At 35.2% G+C, this 7,795-nt stretch overlaps 1 pseudogene; it reads right to left on the bottom strand.

Moving 5' to 3' along the window:
* Positions 1-2,565: 2,565 nt before the first annotated feature.
* Positions 2,566-7,155, bottom strand: LOC105731555 (probable ATP-dependent RNA helicase DDX59; annotated as a pseudogene).
* Positions 7,156-7,795: the final 640 nt, after the last annotated feature.

The raw sequence follows: 7,795 nt of genomic DNA, 5'->3' as shown, positions 1-7,795 counted from the left end.
TTTTCTGCTTCTCCAAGTTAGGAAGTGTGGGGATTATGTATGACAGGTGGAACAAGCATGGTGGACTAGAAACACAGTAGTGACCTTCTCCTGCTAGTTATAGTCTTACCTTCCAGGAACGGTAGGCCATTTCAGAAGATTGATGGGCCAGAACATGACTTCATATTTTATAATTAAGTAAAACAGATATATTGTCCTCTATAAGCAAACATCAGGTTCTTTGAAAAGGCCATGCCTTTCAGTTACAAGGGAAATACCAACAAAGAGCTACTGTCTTATCACAGTTGTGGCAATACACTGGTGGCTGAGGGATGCAACCTATGAATGGGCATTTACAGTGATGTTTATGCTGGGCTTTTATCCTTTTTCTTCACTTTCTTCTGCTTCTCCCCCTCCTCCTCCTTCTCGTCTTCTTCTCTGTGCTCCTCTTCCTTCATTTTCTGCTTCTCCTCCTCCACCTCCTCCTCCTTTTTCTCCAAATCTCCCATGAAGAAAGCATCGACAGTTTGTTACCAAAATACATGGTGTTTATTTATTTAACTAATAAAATTTATGTTGTATTCTTATTCGAATTACTAAAATGAAAAATACTCCTATTGACCTATATGGGACAACATGTGACTGTCTACTAAATAAGACAGAATCCCCTTTATTCTGGAGTTGCCATGTGACTAGCTTTACTCCTACTCTCAAGGAGTTTTTCATATAATTTGAGAGTCAAACAAGATTAAAGGCTCAAAGAGATAAAGAAATTCAGGATAGGACTAATTACATGAGACTAAAATTGGGAGATGAAGATCCACACTTCATCTGCAGATTGGGGACTTCTAAGCCTATTAATGATAACCAAGACTATGAAATTAGAATAGATCATACAGGAGGGATGCATAGAATCAGAAGAAAATAAGCTGAGGAGCGATGTCCTGGTTAGTGCTGATGTAATATGTGGATGAAAATAGAAAATTCATGAAAATATTTGTGATAGTAAAGATGAGCAGAGAAGAGATGTATTTCTAAGCAGTTTGCATATTGCGAAAGCCAAGAGCTTGAAATATTACGAGGGAAATCTGAAGATTTTCCATAAACAAATGTGGCTGTGAACTTGGCAGTTGCTGAATCTCTCTAATTAAATTTTCTTATATTTAAGGTATTATAATAATAGCTAAAATTCAACTAAATGAGAATATATAAAAATACATTGTAAATAAAAATGCCCCCAATGCAAACATTATTTTATTATCCTTTTAACCACAAAAATCTTCATTGGCAAGATTATATTAATTTTACAATTCTTTAAGAATAGAGGAGGAAATGTAAAACAGATAACAGTAAGAAAATATTTTTGAAAAACCTGAGAATCACCTCAAGGATTGAGATGTTGGAAAAAGTTAGAAATTTAATTAAATGTATAGTAACTTAGAGGGGAGTGAGAGTGGGAAGTTTAAAGAGGCTATGAAAAATGGGCTTAATTTTTCTTTTTCAAAATATGTAGAATTTTCTTCTTCTGGGATTTACTAGTGGATCAGATGAATTGGATGCTTTAGAAAACTAATAATATCTTTGGACATTTTATTGGAAAGAAAGAATGAGACTATAAAACTAAATAAAAGAAAAATTGTTGCTAAGTAATGTTGTGCTCCACATTTAGAAAACATAAAAGAAACATTTTTTCCTTTTAGATTAGTTTTTTTGGTAGAGCTGCAGTGTAGAAAAATTCATCAATTACTAGGATTAAGATTTTACTGAACAGAGATTCTAAAACTCAGAGTTCACTGGAGTTGTCTCAGTTATTACAATATGTATTGAATGATGAAGTCCTGGGTTGGAAGAAAATGAAATAAAGAATGAACAGACAGAAAAAGTCAACATAAGAGTATTAAGGCTCTACAGTTTTCTGTAAGTTCAAAGTACAGGTATCTATGCTTCAATCTTTGTCTCACTTCCAAAATATGAATCAGATCATGTATTCATTCACAGACATCCATCCTAATTCAAAGGCTATGCTTGACCTACAGAGCTTTAATCATCTGCATGCCCTTTTCTGTGACCTAACTGATTTTGATCTACTTCTTGCCTTCTCTGTCCATATTAATCTCCTTGAAGTTTTCCCAAATACAACAAACATGTTTCTTCCACAATAGATTGTCATTTGCTATTTCTTCTGCTGGAAAATTCCTTTCCTCTATTCATTCCCAAAATTAGTTCACATGTCCTCTAAAATGTCACTGTATAAAAGAGACTTTTCTTGGCTATTCCATTTAAAATGTCATCTGTGCCCTAGCCCTACCTTATACTTCTTCAGTACACTTATCACCTGAGATATTACCTATTAATTTTTTACTTGTTTTTATTTCCAAACAACAATGTAAACTCCCCATAGGCAGGCTTTCACCTGTCTTTTTTTTTTTTTTTTAACAGCATAGTTATATACATTTTGCTAAATTAAAAAAATTGCAAATATTTTTAAATTCATGTACATTTACATTTACACAAACCATACAGTAGTAATTTACAGAAATTTTGCTGACTATATACAATAAAAAATTATTCAAGTGGCAGAGAAAATCATTTTTGAGAATTATTTTCATCATGTTTTATGATAATATCCATAAGATTAGCTCTCATATCCACATCATTCTGTGTCTGTTTATCTACTGTTCCTTTTTCCTCTAGTCATGAAGTTATGGGAAATTTAATAACTGTGGGAGAAGAATGGATCCTGGGGATTTACTCGTTTTGCAATATCCCAGAAGAGTCTTTTTGAATTATTATTGATGAAAGTAATTGCTGTTTCATTTTGACCTAATCTACCTACTCTTCCAACCTGATGGACATACTCATCCATGCCTGAAGGCGTATCAAAATTGACAACCAGCCGGACACTGATCAAGTCTAGACCTTGTCCCAAGACTCCTGTGCTCACTGCACCTTCACAGTCTCCTTCAAGTAGTCGCTTCAAAATATTTTTCCTTTATGTTTGTGACTTCTCCGAATGTATAGATATGCTTTTCAGCCCTGTGATTTTCTGAATGGCTTCACTCAACAGATCTGCTCCTACTTTGCTGTCCACAAATACTAACACCGGAAACTTAAAGAATTTCTTATCATTTAAAATTTCAAATAATTTTTTCTTTTTGGCTGGGTCTTCTACCCACAAAATAATCTTATGCACATTGACACAAGGTAGATTCTTTTCTCCAGTGATAATTCTCACAGGATTATGCAGACGCCGGCTTGCTAGTTGTTCAATGCTAGCTGGAATTGTGGCTGAAACCAAAATGATCTGACAATCATTAGGAACATTTTCCAAAATGTCAAGCACTTGTTGAAAGCCCATCTCTAACATGGTATCAGCTTCATCTACTACCAATCTTTATACAACCGAGTTCTATAGAGCTCTGCTTTATTATATCCAGAAGTCGCTCAGGGGTTGCTATGATAACCTTAACGTGTCGTTGCAGATGATAAAGCTGTGGGGGTAAGGGTAAGTCCCCTACAAGAAGCACGGTTTTCATGTGCTGCAGGCCACTTATCAATTCTTTAGTTTGTCTAACTAACTGAATGGCTAACTCTCTGGTTGGTGTAAGAATGAGTGCAAATGGAGTTTTGCTCTCAAATAAAGCTCACATGATAACAGAAAGAAGAAAAACAGCTGTGTTTCCTGAGCCAGTATCTGCACTGGCCAGAATGTCTCTTCCCAGAAGTCCCACAGGAATCATCTGTATTTGGATGGGGATTGGCACCTCATAGTCGTCTGTCTTATACCTTGCTGTGTCTCCAGCATCTAGAACAGGGCCTGACAGCTAGTGTCACTCAATAAGTACCTGTTGAATGAAAATCATTGCTGACAAACTGATGGAGGCCATTAGGTGGTTTGTGTTCTGAGTTCCCACTACTGTGCAGTGACGTGGAGGTTACTTACTGTCTTGTAGAAACTGAGATAAGAAATGTGAGGATCTTGGAAACTGAGAAAATGTGCGGTACCAAAGGAAGCCAGGAGCCAATTTAATGTTAGAATACATAGGCTCAATAATCTAGCTGAGTTTAAGGATTATATGCTTATAAACCATAAAATACTACAGACCAAATTAGGAATAACTGACTCTAAAGGACATCTGACATAAAGTGGTTCAGTGAGTGCTACTCAAATTGGGCGAAAGAAGTGATAAAAGGAATAGCTATATCTGTAATATAGAAAATAGAAATAAAGGACTTTCACGTAAGAATATGTTTAAAACATACTGCATTTATAAAAAGAATGAATTTCCATTACTCAGAAACAGCACTGCAAACAGCTTAATGGTTTGAAATTGCAACTATCCAATCAGACATCCATTAGAAAGTCAGGGATCTTGAAACAGAGAAAATACATTAAATCATACTCTTTAATTTATTCTGTTGTGTCTTTTTGATGTTCAACCAATGCCTGTAAAAAACATTTCTATTCTTTCTGGTGCAGAATAGTGATTTATGGATCATCAAAGTTAATATAATGCAGGGCACAAAATAATATTTGACACAGAATAGACAATTAAATACTCATTAAATGGGTATCAGAATAAATAAAATTATTATCTAGCATCTGCAATTTAAAGTTTTCTTTTTTTTAAAAAAAATTATACTTTAAGTTCTGGGGTTACATGTGCAGAACATGCAGCTTTGTTACATAGGTATACATGTGCCATGGTGGTTTGCTGCATCCCTCATCCAATCATCTACATTAGGTATTTCTTCTAATGCTATCCCTCCCCTATCTCCCATCCATGCTGCCCCTCCTATAACCCCTCACTCCCCAACAGGCCCCGGTGTGTGATGAGCTCCCATTTTCAACACTCACTTATAAGTGAGAGAATGCAGTGTTTGGTTTTCTGTTCTTGTGACAGTTTGCTGAGAATGATGGTTCCCAGCTTTATCCATGTCCCTGCAAAGGACTTGAACTCATCCTTTTTTTTGGCTGCATAGTATTCCATGGTGTGTATGTATCATATTTTCTTTATTCAGTCTATCATTGATGGGCATTTGGGTTGGTTCCAAGTCTTTTCTATTGTGAATAGTGTGCAATAAACATACGTGTGTGTGTGTGTGTGAGTCTTTATAATAGAATGATTTATAATCCTTTGGGTATATACTTAGTAATGGAATTGCTGGGTCAAATGGTATTTCTATTTCTAGATCCTTGAGGAATCGCCACACTGTCTTCCACAATGATTGAACTAATTTACACTCCCACCAAGAGTGTAAAAGCGTTCCTATTTCTCCACATCCTCTCCAGCATCTGTTGTCTCCCGACATTTTAATGATCGTCATTCAAACTGGTGTGAGATGGTATCTTAATGCGTGGTTTTGATTTGCATTTCTTTAATGACCAGTGATGATAAGATTTTTTCATGTTTTTTGGCTGCATAAATGTCTTCTTTTGACAATTGTCTGTTTATAATCTTCACCTACTTTTTGATGGGGTTGTTTTTCTCTTGTAAATTTGTTTAAGTTCTTTGTAGATTCTGGATATTAGTCTGTTGTCAGATGAGTAGCTTGTAAAAATTTTTTCCCATTCTGTTGGTTTCTGGTTCACTCTAATGATAGTTTCTTTTGCTGTGCAAAAGCTATTTAGTTTAATTAGATACCATTTGTCTATTTTGGCTTTTGTTGCCATTGCTTTTAGTGTTTTAGTCATGAAGTCCTTGCCCATACCTATGCCCTGAATGGTATTGCCTAGGTTTCTTTCTAGGGTTCTTAGGGTGTTAGATCTTATGTTTAAATCTTAATCCATTTGGAGTTAATTTTTGTGTGAGGTGTCAGGAAGGGGTCCAGTTTCAGCTTTCGGCACATGGCTAGTCAGTTTTCCCACAATCACTTATTAAATAGGAAATCCTTTCCCCATTGCTCATTTTTGTCAGATTTGTCAAAGATCAGATGGTTGTAGATGTGTGGCGTTACTTGTAAGTCCTCTGTTCTGTTCCATTGGTCTATATCTCTGTTTTGATACCAGTATCATGCTATTTTGATTACTGTAGCCTTGTAGTATAGTTTGAAGTCAGGTAGTACGATGCCTCCAGCTTTTTTTTTTTTCTTTTTTTTCTTAGGATTATCTTGGCTATGTAGGCTCTATTTTGGTTCCATATGAAGTTTAAGGTGTTTTCTTTTCCAATTCTGTGAAGAAAGTAAAATGGTAGATGTATGGGGATAGCATTGAATCTATAAATTACTTTGGGCATTATGGCCATTTTCACAATATTGATTCTTGCTAACCATGAGGATGGAATGTTTTTCCATCTGTTTGTGTCCTTTCTTATTTCCTTGAGCAGTGGTTTGTAGTTCTCTTTGAAGAGGCCCTTCACGTCCCTTGTTAGTTGTATCCCTAGATATTTTATTCTCTTTGTAGCAATTGTGAATGGGAGTTTACTCATGATTTGGCTCTCTGTCTTTTGCTGGTATATAGGAGTGCTTGTGATTTTTGTATCCTGAGACTTTGTCGAAGTTGCTTATCAGCTTAAGGAGATTTTGGGCTTTGAGGATGGGGTCTTCTAAATATACAATCATGTTTTCTGTAAATAGAGACAATTTGACTTCCTATTTTCCTAACTAAATATGCTTTATTTCTTTTACTTGCCTGATTGCCCTGGCCAGAACTTCCAATACTATGTTGAATAGGAGTGGTGAGAGAGGGCATCTTTCTCTTGTGCCTGTTTTCAAAGGGAATGCTTCCAGTTTTTGCCCATTCAGTATGATATTGGCTGTAGGTTTGTCATAAATCGCTCTTATTGTTTTGAGATACATTCCATCAATACCTAGTTTATTGAGAGTTTTTACCATAAAGGGCTGTTGAATTTTGTCAAAGGACTTCTTTGTATCTTTGGTTCTTTTTATCTGATGGATTACATTTATCTTTCTGATATGATGTTGGATTCAGTTAGCCAGTACTTTGTCAAGAATTTTTGCATCTATGTCCTTCAGGGATATTGATCTGTTTTTTTTTTTTTTTTTTTTTTTTTGTTGTTGTTGTTGTTATATCCTTTCCTGGCTTTGTATTAGGATGATACTGGCTTCCTAGAATGATTTAGGGAGGATTCCCTCTTTTTTGTCTTATGCAATAGTGTCAATAGGATTGGTACTCACTCTTCTTTGAATATCTAATATATTCTGCTGTAAATCCATTACGTCCTGGACTTTTCTTTGTTGGAATTTTTAATAAATATCTTGATGCTTGTTATTGGTCTATTAAGGGTTTCTAATTCTTCCTTATTTAAGCTAGTAGGGTTGTATATTTCCAGGAATTTATCCATCTCCTCTAGGTTTTCTAGTTTATGTGCATGAAGGTGTTCAGAGTAGCTTTGAGTGCTCTTTTGTATTTCCGTGATGTCAGCTGTAATGTCCTCCATTTAATTTCTAATTAAACTTATTTGGATTTTCTCTTTTCTAGGTTAATCTTACTAATGGTCTATCAATTTCATTTATCTTTTCAAATAACTAAATTTTTGTTTAATTTATCTTTTTTTTTTCCTTGTCTCAGTTTCATTTAGTTCTTCTCTCATCTTGGCTATTTCTTTTCTTCTGCTGGGGTTGGGTTACATTTGTTTTTTTTTTTTTCTCTAGTTCCTTGAGGTATGGCCTTAGATTGTCTACTTGTGCTCTTGCACATTTTTTAATGTAGGCATTTAGGGCTTTGAACTTTCCCCTTAGCATTACCTTTGCTGTATCCCAGAGATTTTGATAGGTTGTGTCACTACTATCATGCAGTTCAAAACATTTTAAAATTTCATCTTGATTTCATTGTTTACCCAGTGATAATTCAGGA

This window comes from Aotus nancymaae, unplaced genomic scaffold (genome assembly GCF_030222135.1).
Source record: "Aotus nancymaae isolate 86718 unplaced genomic scaffold, 86718_ANA_hifiasm-v0.15.2.pri h1tg000006l, whole genome shotgun sequence".
Lineage (NCBI taxonomy): Eukaryota > Metazoa > Chordata > Mammalia > Primates > Aotidae > Aotus > Aotus nancymaae.
This window is presented reverse-complemented; position numbering and strand designations above follow the sequence as displayed.